At 34.8% G+C, this 15,399-nt stretch overlaps 1 long non-coding RNA gene across 1 annotated transcript in view; it reads right to left on the bottom strand.

Annotated features, from left to right (window-relative positions):
- Nucleotides 1–5,093: 5,093 nt before the first annotated feature.
- The window catches only part of LOC145662106 (uncharacterized), a 40,255-nt gene continuing 29,949 nt past the window's right edge, over nt 5,094–15,399 (bottom strand). Inside the window, exon 3 of the long non-coding RNA XR_014126983.1 lies at nt 5,094–5,596. This is a non-coding gene — a long non-coding RNA (uncharacterized LOC145662106). The remainder of the gene's footprint in view (nt 5,597–15,399) is intronic.

Here is a 15,399-nt window from a genome sequence, read left to right as displayed (position 1 = left end):
TTTAGTGTGTTGGGGTACCCCCAACATGTTGAGATACTCGGTATCTCTTCCCAGACCCAATAACACGTGTAAGTCGCCATTTGGGAGAAGGACCATGGCCATTGCTCTCCCCCAGTTGGGCCGTCCGAAGGACTATCTCACTTTTCACCGTATTGAGGTACCACGTACACTACCAGACCCAATGGGAAGCGTTAGTCCCCATTTGGGAGTCGGCGGGAGTTCCTGGCAGGGTTTCTAAAGGAGACAGTCATAATGAGATGAAAGATACTAGTACTGATAGAATTGAGAAAGTGAGAGGAAAAAAGAAACGAGACTGAAACCACGAATAGCTAAAAAGCAGACTTCGCAAGAGCTCAGATCCAACTTAATCCCACGTACTAGAGGTGAGGGTCTACCACTGAACCACTGCGGCCTCCGCAACAGAATCGCAATAATTTTGAAATAATAACTCAAGGATAACACATACAGCAGTTTTATTACAAAGCACAATTTCCCTTTTCTCAGTATTTTCTCTTCTACTTCAATATATATTTTCAGATTTCAGAACGGAGAACCCATTTTCTTTTTTAAAAAAAAATCATTTCGGTTTCGCGCTCGCAAAATTATTTGCTTGGAATATTATTTTCAGTACTGAGACTCAAACATTTTTAAAATTAGAATCTCACTTTTTGTTTCGTCCGTAATCGGTTTTACGGGATTATCGGCAGCGTTAGTTTCCAAATCGAAATACAGTGGAATCCATTTAAAACTCTCTATAAGGCCAACGTCCTTTGCTTTACATTTTATTCCTAATGAAATAGGGCTATATTAGCAGCGTGCTTCCGGTGATTATTTCTTGGCGCTACTTTATTCAAATTTGAACTGCAAAAAAGCACGGCTACATTCTTTTGTCACAGAGGAAGCTTACATGATTATGTTTCTTATTCACGTTTATGCTGTTGAAAATGAAATCGAGCAATTTCAATGCGGATCATTTTCGGAATTTCTTCCCGAGGATTCCGGTTTAAACAATTTTCAAATACAACGAAATATATATTCAATTTTCACGACATTTTGCATCTGCTACACCATTCATTGTCAGTATCTATAATAATAAGTTCTAATACAATATCGTTCCCTCTATCTTTGCCGAAAGGTGTTAATGAGAAAGAAAAGAATAATGAACTCTGAAGAAACCTACACAAGGTACGAAGATAAGAAGATTACCCAAAACCTACATTTATGAAAAGTGTTTGCTGTTAGTTGTGCCGGTCAGTAATAATAATTGTGAAAAGTTCAATAAGCAGCAACAATAGTTTATTCCAAGTTTTATTATACCTTCCCATGTCCTAAATACGCGAGGATTTAGCCCCACAATTATTTCTTGAGATTTAACCAAAATACATTTAACCTTTAACATTTAACGTAAAGAAAAGTTTTACCCTCAAAAAATATTTTATCTCTCAACCTCAAAAATTGTATTCTCCGCAAAAAAATGTATATTTCTATATATGGGCTATGGATAGCCAAAGTTAGAGCCTTTATTACCCCTTAAGTTAACGAATTCACTCAGTGAACTAAGTGGGTTGGGAGTATTGCTCTAGCTGTCTATAGCAGATAACAATATTCAATAAGTCATTTTCGCTCAAGAGTTATCGCAACGAGTAAAGAACAAATGCACGGACATGATAACAATGCAATATCTTAAGTCCTAAACGCAAAATTTTAATTACTAATATAAGAATTTATATACACTCCTCGCCATTCAAATCCAATACCAAAAACGAGACAAAATAACAGCGCCAAAGTAAGTAGACAGAGACCTAATCGTAGAGTTAAGAGACACAAGTAGGCCTACCAGCATCTGTTACTTCCATAACTAACTTAGGTCGGAGCTAGTCTGGCATCTTTGCTGGTATCACAAATTCCTGGGCAGATGCAATTCAACTTATATGTAGCATTTAAAGCAGTTGGTACGCCTCTGAAGCACTGAAACAGGCTCTTGTTATGCAATTGATACAAGAAAAAATGACTCCACTTTCAGATTAATGTCTATTATATTTGGAGAAAAATGTCCACTGAGTGCCATGTATCTAAAGACACCATAACTCCTGGGTATAATGTATTGTTTCACTATATACTATATATGTGAAGAAAAAATCACTGATCTTCCATGAATGAGAAAGTTGTAGAAATAAACTGAAAATATCAAATCTGGAACAATTGAAGAGTATAAGTTTGTAAATTTTTTTGTCACCATTCATTGTCCTATTTCCATTCCCTATCATTCCAAAGTTTCGTTCCTTCTCCACAGATCTTGCTTACACTGAGTAGGATCAAAATTGAAGCATGTTAGAAAGTTCGTATCTAATGGGATACGAACCCGGATATTCGCATTAGAACTCTAATAGGTTAATCACTCATCTATGCTAATCAGTTTCTTGAGTTCACACAAAAACTATTAGCAATTTAAAATCCTAAAACAAAATGTGAGTTTTGCGAAAAATAAGTTTATGGCTTGAAAGAGGTTTGATACAGGTGTGATTTCCTATCATTTACCGCAAACTTAGTTGTATTTGACAGTAAGCAGAACCTAGTGTAGAACAGAGAACTACTTTACACAAAACAATCTTAAGGTGGATTACGATATAGTCGAGTGGTTGGGGTAAATAGATGGTTAATCACTGTTCGTGTATTTAAAGCCTGAAATAGTTTAATTTTTATGTTCTTTTTCTCCTAATCTACCCGGAGACAGAATATTTCTTTGAGTAACTTTACTTTTCTAATTTAATTAGAAATTAATATTATACTATTTATGAAAGTAAATTGCCATAGCTGAAAACATGTTAACGATCCTATTATTATTTTTTGAGCACGATGATCAAAAGTTCGATTTTCGACAGGAGCTAATGTGATTTGGATCCTTCGTTGAATTGTAGGACAATGTCTCATATAGATCCACTGCTGAAAGGGATTCAAAACTCTAATTAACTAACTATTATACTCTTAGTCGTAATATAAAGTGATTCCTCAATATATTTTTAACAAATACAATAGTTCATTTGTTTCTTGTGTATTTCGAAATAGCAAAAGCCTGACTTCGGTAGAAATGAATGAAGAAATATTAACATTGTTCATATTACAACGCGGAAGGTTGATGCTTAACTCGAATTAAAACACGAGTATTGTTTGGTATTACACTTTAAACTCCTCTAGTATATAAAAAATAATATTTCAAATAGACATTAAATCCTAATGTATTAATTTATTAATCAATCTACTTAACATAGTAACAAATATGGCATCGTGCATAGTAGAAAAATACGAATAATATCGAGTATACGAAACATAAGATTTAGTAACATCAGGATGTCTAAAAATGTATTGAGTACTTGGAGGTGAAAATTGAGAAGATATTCATTATCATTTAAAAATAACATTATGAAAACACAAATGCGCTATTTTGTTCGATGATTTGCCTTTGTTCCAGCAACAAAATTCCCGTCGCTATAAAATTTCATTTGTTTATGGTCAAAAACTTGTGGCAGCTGATTCTTCCCTCCCTCATTTCAAATTAAAAACACTATTGTAAGAATTCCGCAGAGACTGGTACAAATAATAGTCTTTCGGTGCCACGTCTGATGTATACAATGGGTGCATTGAAGTCTATCGACCAAGTTCTCACTACTTCTGTCACGTTGTTTAAGATATATGCGATCTGGTGTTGTCAGATACGACACCATTTCTGTTGACCTGCTCGACCGTTTTTTTTTGAACTGCTAGGTGCATTCGCGCTCGTTGTAGAAATTAGAGATCCGAACCTACCTTTCTGCCAACAGCAGCAGTTCGTGACACATAGTTATCTTCTAAAATTACCAAACGCACAGAATAACCTTCTGGACGTCAGTACAGGCTTTGGCACAGACTGTAGAGCTTGTTCTCACTTCGATTACTATTTTTTCACACTCTGTTACAGGTTATGCATTTTGCATCATTCGTTAGTAACCACTTGAATAAGCACACGAGAGTGTTACTTTTCAGTAGAGATTTTTAGATACAAATTCGATCGAGTAAATTTTTTGAGACAAATAATGTGACACTCAAACATACAGCTTCTTTTGTAGCTAGCTTTCTCCAAATACTTTATAACTGCTTGATGATGGGTGTGTTTAAGTCAATTGCGATATCATGGCTACCTATGCGAAAATTTTGATCATTTATTGGCAGAACATCATCCACCTAGCATTCTTTCTTTGAGTAGTATTATAGACATCGAAGTTTCCAGAATATAAGAGACTGAACCATATTTTTTATTATTGCTTTATAATAACTCATCTTTGCAATAAATAGCACAAATTTAATCATTTTCCTCCGCAGTATTGACATCTTTATCGGAATGAAATTGTAAAATCAATTGCAGTTTTGTGAAAACTTCAGCATTTTCACGGTACAATATCTTATGTTTGATTATAAGAATTCTAACATTCAGGATTATGTTCTGCATATCTACCAGGTAAACTGTCAGCTGTCAAATGGCCATAATCCCTGACTAACTGTGTGTGACTAGTACCTTGAGCTTTACTTCACTACCGTCATGTCGTGCAAAATTTTTCAATAACTTTTAGACTATCTTATGTTTTTGATACCTCATATTGTGGGCACTTAAGTTACAAAATTAAAATTTCGCATATAAACGAACCTTTCTCGTACATAAAATACTTAATCTACGCCAACGGACCGGTTCTCCTAGAATTTTTCATAGTTTAGCAAACTCTAATTTAAAGTAAATGTTGTACGAAGTGACCTGACTTACATTTTAGTGGTTTCTGATTTCAGTTAATTCTCTCTAAAAGAGACATTACTCTTCCAGTATGGTCAAATATATTTCTGATGAGCTTTTCAGTATTAGAACTGTGTTGGAACATTACCAAAATCCAAGCAAATAATTGTGAAAATCTTAACACCGTTTCATGAATATTCTCCAAAATTCTAAAAATTTATAGATTCACATAGGGAAAATATAACAGCTTTTAATAACATAGCTTCACTAAAAGATTTGATCTTAAGACAACCTGTGTTGTGAAACAATAGTGGATTTAATTCTTAGAAACTAGCTCTTTTATTATCAGGCCAACAATTTGTTTACTATTGTAAAATTACATTCTACATCACATTATATGTGTTTCTCAGATAACATCAGATGGAAGTCATTAACATTCATATAAAAATATTATGATAATATATAATGAGCATAGTTTTAACATTACACTCCAAACACAGAAGATTTTATTAATATACCATAATACTTGTAGAAATATGTTGTAGTTCAATGCGTTTTATTTAATTTCTTTTAATACAGATTTATTAACACTAATATTCTTCCAGACCAACGCATAACGTAAACTGTAAACCTAATACAACGCAGTCAAAATACTAATATTTATCCAGTACATGTTTATTTCATTTCCACACTATTAGCATTTTCTGCCTGTAATTGATCTCTTCTTAACGTGTAAGCGATCACATTATTTTATACATGTATTCAACTTCCACTAAAACGTACCGTTTCAAAATTTACACACTGCCGTTAAACCTGCTTTCAATTTACTTGAAACATCTGCAAAGAAATAATACATAATATTTGTTTAGAAACAAGATAGTAAATATATCAACTTCCAGTACAGTTGAAATATTAAATCTTCACTTACTAGCTCCAATCAGGACATAACTGTTAAGCTATTAGCAATATCAATAATACAGTAACTGTAAATTATTATTAATAATAATGGTAATAAAAGTTTTAAAAATATATAGAAATACATAACTCTTTAGCAGAAAATGCACTAAATATGCTACACCGGAGAGAAGAAAATACTAAATGCACTAAAAGAAAATATGCTACACCGGAGAGAAGAAAATACTATTTAAGGAGGTAAAAATAAAGAACACCAAAATCATTCGTCAAAGCATTTTCCTAGTATCAGTAAAATAAATTTTAGTCCTCAAATTCAGAAAGAAATTTCAATGCTTAGTCCCATTTCTTCATATGAACCCCTCTTCTTTCACAATTGAGTACATTTCCGTAACAATAATATTCTCAAAAAGATTTTATGATTGTCATTTAATTTTTATTCAATTGGTGCAAGTGAAATGCACACTTTCCTGCCTAGTGGCCTCGCCTAAGCAACGCAGCACAAGAATAGACTAAGGTTGCGCATCTAATATCACAAACTCAGTACAGTATGCGTTCAGCAAACAGATCGAGGTTCCCAAACAGTCAATAAACATTATGTTGTTGAACAGAGTCATATGAAAGTGCACTACATGGAGAAGAGAATTGCGAGTTTTTTTAAGACTTCAAACTGAGATATTCTGCATAGCAAGCCACAAGAAATTTTAGCGACACATTTGCGCCAGGATTGTCGAATGAACTCACCGTTCGCCATGGGTACCGATCAACGTCATATTGGTATGAGCTCTTCAGGAACATGCGGAGACAGATCCTTGTAAAATTGTTTGTGCTATTGCAGGCGAGTTAGTCATACACAGTGTAATCTCTGGAGTGTTGACATATCATCTTTCTCAGGCGAGGTAAAACTATCATTGTCGATCGTTAAAGTGCTGAACTTCACATGAAATGCAACACAAATTTGTCCGCAAGCATCAAGCAGTGTTCAACAGGTATGAAGTCCACGTTACATCAGTGTCATTTTGTGGTTTCGTGTAATCCATAAGCTGAAAAGGTTGTTCATGAGTTGACACTATTCACTAAGAATCGTTCTCTAAGGATATATAGCTCTCTGAGTGTAAATAATAACCAGAGATGTTTCATGTATCCCATTGTAACTTGTAAGAAGAACAGATCTGCTACGACAAATCTTAAATTGTCTCTAGAATGGCTGGATCATGATCAATATCTTAGTTATTTTTGTAAAACACTTCTTCAAGCACAGAAGATGTTATTGCTGGCCCGGTAATCTCTGGGGTGTTGACATATATCTTTTTCAGGCGAGATAAAACTATCAATGTAGATCATTAAAGTGCTGAACTTCATGAAATGCATCGCAAATTTGCCCGCAAACATCAAGCAATGTTCAACAATCATGAAGTCCACTTTTCACATGATAATGCTGTCATGCAGAGGAAGCTGCAGGATTCCATGAATAGTAGTATGAAACCTGTAATCACTTATCGTATTTCCCCGGTAACTTTCTCACTGATTATCACCTCTTGCTTCATCTGAATCACTTCTTGAGAGGAAAGGAAGTCTCTGATTATTGGGCATTCAATAAGTGCTTGAGGATTTTTAATCTTTTACGACAGTTTAGCATAAGAGAGTCTTATACGCAGTCAGTATCCAGATAAAGTTGACATAGAAGGTTTCCAGAGAATTACAAGACAGTTATTTAGACTTGATTATTTTTATTGCTCACTTTCGTCCGATAATTGTTGATACAATCCAAGAAAGCAAAGATTTGTTTTTAAAAGCATGAAGACAATTAACTCCTTTACTGTGAAAACACAGTTATCTTTAACGGGAAACATGTAGTTTTCTGGAAGTTATCCTGACTCAAATTCTAGTAGTTCTAAATGATAACATTTATTCTTTTTCTAAATATACTGCACAATAAATCTTGTAAAAGTATGCAAATTTTTGAAACACACCTTGTGCTTCGTTTGGGATTAAAGATTTACCTCTATGTATTGTTTATGGTTGAAATTAACCAGAGGCAAAGAAGTGATTTTATCCTTATAAACGAAAAGAGCGTGTTAAGCAAATTTCTCCTAGATATATTTAACATTTCTTAAGTAATAATATATTTTGAAGCAATTCGGTTTATATATTTCTCAGAGCTTTCCAGTTAAGTTGCTAGAGGTGGAAATCGATGAACCGTAAGGGTATAAAAGTGGTAAATTCATCCCCAACTTTAATTTTTCTACGCCCAGTATATACAGTGCGTTGAGAAATTTTGTTTTAATTTTTAGGTCATGTGACCTGATTTACCACCGATTTCCTTAAATATACTGGGCGTTAAAAAAAGGTTAGGATAATACAATATCACGAGAATACATTTGCAATTAAGATATTATAAAAATATATGTCCAATATTTTAAAGAGATATATTCAAATATATTGAAACGAAATTTTCCCCACTCCTTAAACGAAAAATGTTAAACTTCAAAACAGGAAACCCCTATTTTTATTGAATGGTATCATTTATATTACTAACCAGGGCCGTGGCGTGGAAAATCAGCGCCCGGGACGAGAGCATACGACGGCGACCCCATCCATTTATTCCAAGCATTTTTCCTATCTTTTCCTTTTTTTCCCGAATTTTTCGCCCCTTACTTTGGCGCCCGGGGCTGTCGCCCCGCTCGCCCCCCCATACGGCACGGCCCTGTTACTAACTTCAATTATTCTGCACAGTTAGTTACGTATTTGCCGTAAGTACGTCAAAAAGGATTATTGAACTGCTTAAGACGTAATTTACTCCATGAATGTTCAATGATAACTCAGAATAAAATAAATTTAAACTTATGTATTTTAGAATATTTTTCAACATTTATCTTATATTTTCACAAAATTTCTTCTTTATAAATTGAATCTACATCCGTTCATATGGTGTCCTATATGTATTATCTCTTAACTGCATGGAAAAATCTGTGTGGTCAAAAAATTTAACAAGGTAAATGTATAGATCTGGCCATAAAAGAAAATGATATCTTCGGTACCGAACCATTGTCCATAACAACAGTTATATATTTAAACAGAATATCATTGCATGCAGACATGACTGAAAGCATGTAACGTTTACTTGAAATACTTATTTTGCAACTTTGCGCGTGGATTTTTTCGGAATTCTCCCGTTTCCTACCACTTTCTTCATTCCACCATTTCATTCATTTCTCATTATCACCGTCTTCTTTACCCTTAGCTGACATAAGTTTGGGACGTTAAACTGAAACATTTCATTTTCATTTGCTATTTTGCTATTTTTCTAGAAAGCACTCACTGTAATTGCGAAAAACAAACAACATAGTATATCATCTGAGATTGATAAACAAAGGCTACTTCAAGGACAAGACGTATAGTGTGATGTTCGGGTTAAACTTCCAAACAAGTAAAAGTAAGAATGCAACAACTTTCTAAAAGAATTTAACTAAACCAGACGATTCTTAATTATTGGTTTTAATAATAGATTATTAATCAGAACTTCGCCAACTTTGAGTGAACAGAGGTGTAGCAATATATATATATGCGTTCACTCGATGCGTTCACATAAAAAATACGATATGTACGTACAAGCATGTGTTTAATCGTAAGAGAGCTAATCACTTCTGCTAGAGCGAGTAGCATGGAAATGCAATTTGGACAAATGAAACCCTTACTGTCATTGATCCATAACTATTCTTGCACAACTATGAACCACTTAAGTTGTAATGGTATATACATGTAAGTGATTGACAGGAGCAGGGCGGTAACTTGTGGGGGGCAGGGGCATCGGTCCCCAATGGAAGCTTCCCGCCGTTTGAGGGGGTCCATTTTAAGACAAAATTTTCTTACTCCATATACGATACTAACATGGAATTATAAATGAAGCATCGAACAAGTTCACTACATTACATAAACAAAACAGCACACAAAAGCTAAATCAAACAAAAATGGGTCGTGGGCCGATTCCAGTAAAAAAAAATGTCTATTATTGGGGGCCCTAGAAGTAATATTTATTCGTATGGCTTTGAGATTTATCAATATTGTCCCTTATGGAACGGACCTAGGGCCGTAACTAACGGCCCCGCAGATCTTGCCATGCGGAAGGACCCATAGGCTCCGGGGGCCCATAAAGAGTAAGAGAAAGATGGATAGACGGGGCCCAAGAATTAGAAAAACAACTTTGCTAGTGGACCCAAATATGTGTATTAATGCTTGCCCCTCAGAAAAAAATCTAAGTTACTGCGCTGGGCAGGGAAAAGCTAGGCGTCAGAACATTGGTTTATAACACTTCAGGTTCGTGAATCACTACTACATATTTTCAAAGGAAGAAAGGCCTTCCATGATGATTCTGCGTACAACGGCCGGCATTGCCATTTCTCATCAAAGCAATATGGGAGCCACTGTTTTTAAAATTTACGATTAAAATGACTGATTATATGTGAAAGAGAACTATCTAAGATATATATTTTCACACCGGAGTTTTTTCAACAATGTAGGAAACCCATATTTTATGTTGCTTTCATTTGTAAGGCCAACAAATGCAGTTTAATATCATGGATTACATGGCACTTTTTAATCATTTCCTCAAATTTCTTTGATCTTTGCTGCTTATTTGTTATGAACCTTAACATATTCATACAACATTTTCATAATTTTCACCAACATGTATTAGATCATAATAGTCTTTTCCAACTTCATCTTTTCGAGAATCCTTCCACTTGAATTGATATTCCTGTAAAGGAACGCTGTCTGTTTCTATTTGTCGTTCAGAACAGTTCTTTTGCTCATTCAAAGAGGTCTCAGTGAGACCTCGATGAAGAAATTTGTGATGTTTATGGAGCTTGCGACGGCTGTGAAGTTCAAGCCATTTTTATATCATCGTTATCTTCGAAATTAATTTACCATTACTACTTTCACAATCACCCACAAATTCCATTATTTTGAACTCTCCAATCACATCCGTCATGTGACACAAGCGATATAATTTGATTGAATGTTCTTATCTTCCACCTGTTAATTTCCCATTCAGTTGAATCAAACTTTGTTTACTAGATTGGAAATCGAGATCTTCGGACCCATTTCTCTAGCTGTAAACAATATAAGCAACAGATTAAATAACATTTATAAAACATATATAGAGACATCGATTGAGACACCGAAGGACAATAATATGATGTATGACTAACTCGTCTACAATGGCACCAACACGTTTGAACACGATGTTGGTCGAAGCCCACGAGCCTTACTTTGCAATGTTATGTTCCCGGAAAGAAATTTAACAGACTAACAATGAATGTTGTAGTTATTCTATACTCCTTATACAAATGCACTGTTAATGGTTGTCGCGGCTTGAAAACATGAACTTTAGAAAAGGCAAGAAAACATGACAAAAGTAAAGAACGTATATGTGCGGTACAGGCCTGATTGCAAAGTTACAGTGTCGCTACTCAAGTCCATCAGCAGTTTAACAATAAGCGTGAAGATATATCGGTGGAAATAAAGATTTGTTCAAAATCACGTATTTCCTATTTTCCAAAGAAATACCACATGCATCCAAATGGAGTACAGTGGCATCGCTAGAACATTCAGGAACAATAAAGCAGCATATAAGAAACTCACCAGAGAATGCACATCACTTATCGCATTACTCTATTACTTCTATTCTATAATCATTTGGTGTTGCCATCATTGAATCTACAATAGCCAAGTTCTCTAGAATTAGTAAATTTTCTCATGGCAGACGATTGCACAGATATAAATGGAACAGAAATTCTGGGTATTTGTATACATTATATAGAGACTTGCAAAGTGAAGATGACCTTCATTTGTGCTGTTCAAGTTCAGTCTACTAAGGCAAAATGCATCAAAGAGACACATAAAGTAGGGCTTAGTACTGCAAAACTGACTGTTGTGGCTTTTGATGATGCTTCAAATTTCAACGGTGAAAAATTCGGAGTTCAGGCACGTCTGAAAGAAGATTAGCCTAGATTGATTTTCATTCATTGCTGACGCCATCTTTCGCAACTACCTTTGATAAGGGCGTGTGGAACTCCAAAATACATCAAAAGGGTTGTAAATGTAATGAACAAACTGTACACAACATTTCATGGGAGTCACAAGCGGCTGAAAGTTCTGCAGGAAGTGAAATCTTCAATAGGCGCTACTTCTTACAAATTGGTGCAAGCTGCTACTACTAGGTGGCTTTCATATGATAATCAAACATTATGCTGCAATATGTTGATCCAGGAGACATGTCATCAGATGCTGATGGACTACTGCTGCAACTAAGAAAGACATCCACAACTTTCGCACTAGTAGGTCTACTCTTAAATACAGTTTTGCAAAGCTAAGCAAAAGTCTGTAAATGATATGGTTACAGCGCTGAAGTTGGTAGAAAGTGTCATTGCACATTTGGAAGATATCACTTTTGAAGAGATCAGAGCATGCTGAAAATGTTGTAGGAGAGGCAAAATCTTAGGGTGTGAGAATGGAAGAAAACATGAAACCCCAAGAACTCAAAGTTCTTCTCTCTAATTACAAATCAAAAATTATCAGAAACATGAAGGAAAGATTTGGTGGTCCTCTCAAACAGCTGTCCCACTTCTATGATGTGCTCAAAAACACCCCCGACTCAGCGGACTTAACTGAAGTGGCCAGCGTTCGTAATGTTAATAAACCTGGACTCAAACTAGAATATAAAATTTACAAAAGAGTTCCTGTGGATCCTAACATCAGCATCCACCAGAAACTCTTGGATCTTGCCTATGGAGAATTGTTCCCAACTCTGTCCGAAGTAGCAAGTATTCTTCTATTACTTGCTTTGGGTACAATAGAAGTAGAGCGTTCATTTTCTACAATAAACAGAGTGTTCTGTTCAGAACAATGTCGACATAGTTGTGAACATGTAAACGATTTAATGAAAATATCAAGGATGTTATAAAATAGAGAATCTGCCTATACGTATCGTCATCCTATTAAATTAATGAAGCCAAAATACAACCGAACATCGGCAAGTTTGATTGGCTACTCTCGTTTCTGCCATCGTCTGATTAGCTACTTTCGTTTCCGCCATGTTTGTTGGCTCAAAACATTGCGATCTTATTGGTCGGAGTGGGCAGAGTAGGGGTGACGAAACTATGACGTATGGCTTCAAGATTTTGTTGCAAGGGCAGATCCTCTAGTTTCTAAAATCGTTGGAAAATATGTACAGAAGGCCCCTATATTAGTTAAATTCGCTCCGGTCCTGAAGAAGAAGAACAAAAGGCTAAATGAACTGATAGATAAAACTTGCAACATCTGGTTAAAGCAACCTCACAGAAATGTGTAGATAACTACTATGCATAAAGATACGTGAAGAATGAATAAACGTGATTCTACTTTGGTTTTGGTAGTACAAAAGATATGTATGAGGGCAAATATATTTCTGTGTGCGCATGAGAGTAAGAATAACAAAATGTGTTTATATAATACAAATAAAAGTGAAAGGAGAGTAGTTTTCTTTTCTCCCTTTCATAACTAATCCAAATAATGCAATCCTTTGCCAAGGTTACGCTAAATTTGTAATGTGTGTATAGTATTAAGAAAAGATATGCTTAAGATTCTTTTTACGTACGTATCATTAGAATCTACACCCCTCTACAATTCATTATACCCCCCCTGAAGAAAATTTCTGGCAAATACCCTGTTCTAAGTATCTTACAAGGCAAGTGCTCGGGTCCCGATTGGTAGAAATCAGTTTAATTGGCTTAATGTCTAGTACGGGCAGAAGTGAAACATGAGAATGTGAATTGCTTGGGCTGACACGTACTTTGGTCTTTTCCACTCTCGTCGCCAACCCAAAGGAGTGACAACCGAAGAGTAAATCATGATTTTTCTTTAGTGTGAAATTATTGGATAAAATGAATAAAATCATCACAAAGCGCATGCGTTTCATTAAGACCTATTAGAAAAGAGGTGTTCAATCAACCCTCACAATTAATTGACACTAAAAAACCAGTCTTTCTCTATATTCATTAGTCCTATATTGTCGTAATGCAATATCATTCTGCATAGTCTTTTATGTAAATAGGAAGCTCATTGCGTTGTATATTTTTCGACTGTCAAGAAGCAAATAAAACTCTGCGTAGTTTATTAAGACCAGAAGTCGTCGAGATCCTTTTTCCGAGCAAAGATACCAGACTTGTATAATAAATGATTTTCAGCTTTCTAGATCAGTTCTTCGTTAAGTTTCGGGAAGATAACATGGTATATGCTGATCTACATCTTACTACAGATATGTATTTGGACTAAAACTAACTAGTTGCACCCCTAAACCATTGGATCGTCTGTAAATTGCCTACATTAAACGCCATTTCTTTGCGTCAGGTCGTTGGGAGCAAAGCTAGCGGAAACTATTAATCTGACTGTGAACTATTAGATGTAACTCATACTGAGGTATTTTGATCTTATAATAAGGATTTTGTCCTTTCTGAAATACATTTTTACAGGAACTGACATGTTTGTTTTTCTTTGTTTCGTCTGTTCGACAAACAACTTGTTTTCACAATTAGAAAGAAGTACGCATAGAACTACTGGAGATACGTTGTCCTGTCTAGGTGAAGGCCGAGAGAACAATAATAGTGCTATGTTTGGGATCCAAAGTGGGCTTAAGCTGTTGCTGATGACTAAAGAAAGAAATTTCTTATAATTTCATACTTTAAGAGCTTCTTATTGTTTTATCAGATTACATAGCTTAGGGAAAGGCGTTGTACCTTTGAAACAATGTACCTTTGAACACCTGTGCTTTTCTCGAATTCAGAGCTATCTAGGTGCAGTGATTAAAATTCATTTGAAAGATTAAATAAAAAAAAGCACTACAAACCCGTTTGGCTGTTCTTTACTGAGTGTTGCGCCGAGTAATGTTCCTTTTAATTTTTACACCCCCAAAACGAAGATTTTTTGTAGTTACCTTTTGAGTTTTGTCCTGTTAGGTTTTCGCAACTTGTGATATTTATTTGTCCAAACTTGGGGTAGAATCATTGGTGAATACAGTAATATTTTTAGTTTTAACTTCTGTTCAATATTTAAGCTAGTGGAGAACTTTTTTTTCGTAATGGTGACCTTCTTGTACCTATGAACATAAATGCATCGTGTACCTTTGAACGATAAATAATACTGTTTAAAGCTACGCAATGTAAGTAGTTAAAACAATTGATATATTTTATATAGGTTATGTTAGGATATAAAGTTATTAATTATAATTTTAAGTAGTTTCTATATGTTCGCTTATTATATAAATAACTTTAAGAGATGTATATGCTCAATTTATTGTTCACAAGTTTTTGTTAGAACTTCTCTTCAATTTTTAATTTAATTAACAAAATTTTAATTCTGGGGAGCTTTTTATAGCTAAACCTTTTATTGCAATTTATAACTGTTAATATTTGTGGCTTCGTTTTATATTATTGCCGCAGAAACATTGTAATTATCACTGTTCAAAGATACAAGAGGGTCTGTTCAATGGTATACGACCATAATGTATCTGTGAACGAAACGGATTTGTTCTTATTTTATCTGATAAAAGCTATTGTAATTATGTAACACGTTAAAAAATCATCCTATCTGATCCTTCAAATGTACGACAAAAATTGGGGAAAAAGTGCTTAATACTAGCACCAAAATTTCGAAGACTCTAAAAGTGTTCACAGGTACAACGCCTTCCCCTA

Source organism: Thermobia domestica, chromosome 10, assembly GCF_964235325.1.
Source record: "Thermobia domestica chromosome 10, izTheDome1.hap1.1, whole genome shotgun sequence".
NCBI classification, from domain to species: Eukaryota; Metazoa; Arthropoda; class Insecta; order Zygentoma; family Lepismatidae; genus Thermobia; species Thermobia domestica.
This window is presented reverse-complemented; position numbering and strand designations above follow the sequence as displayed.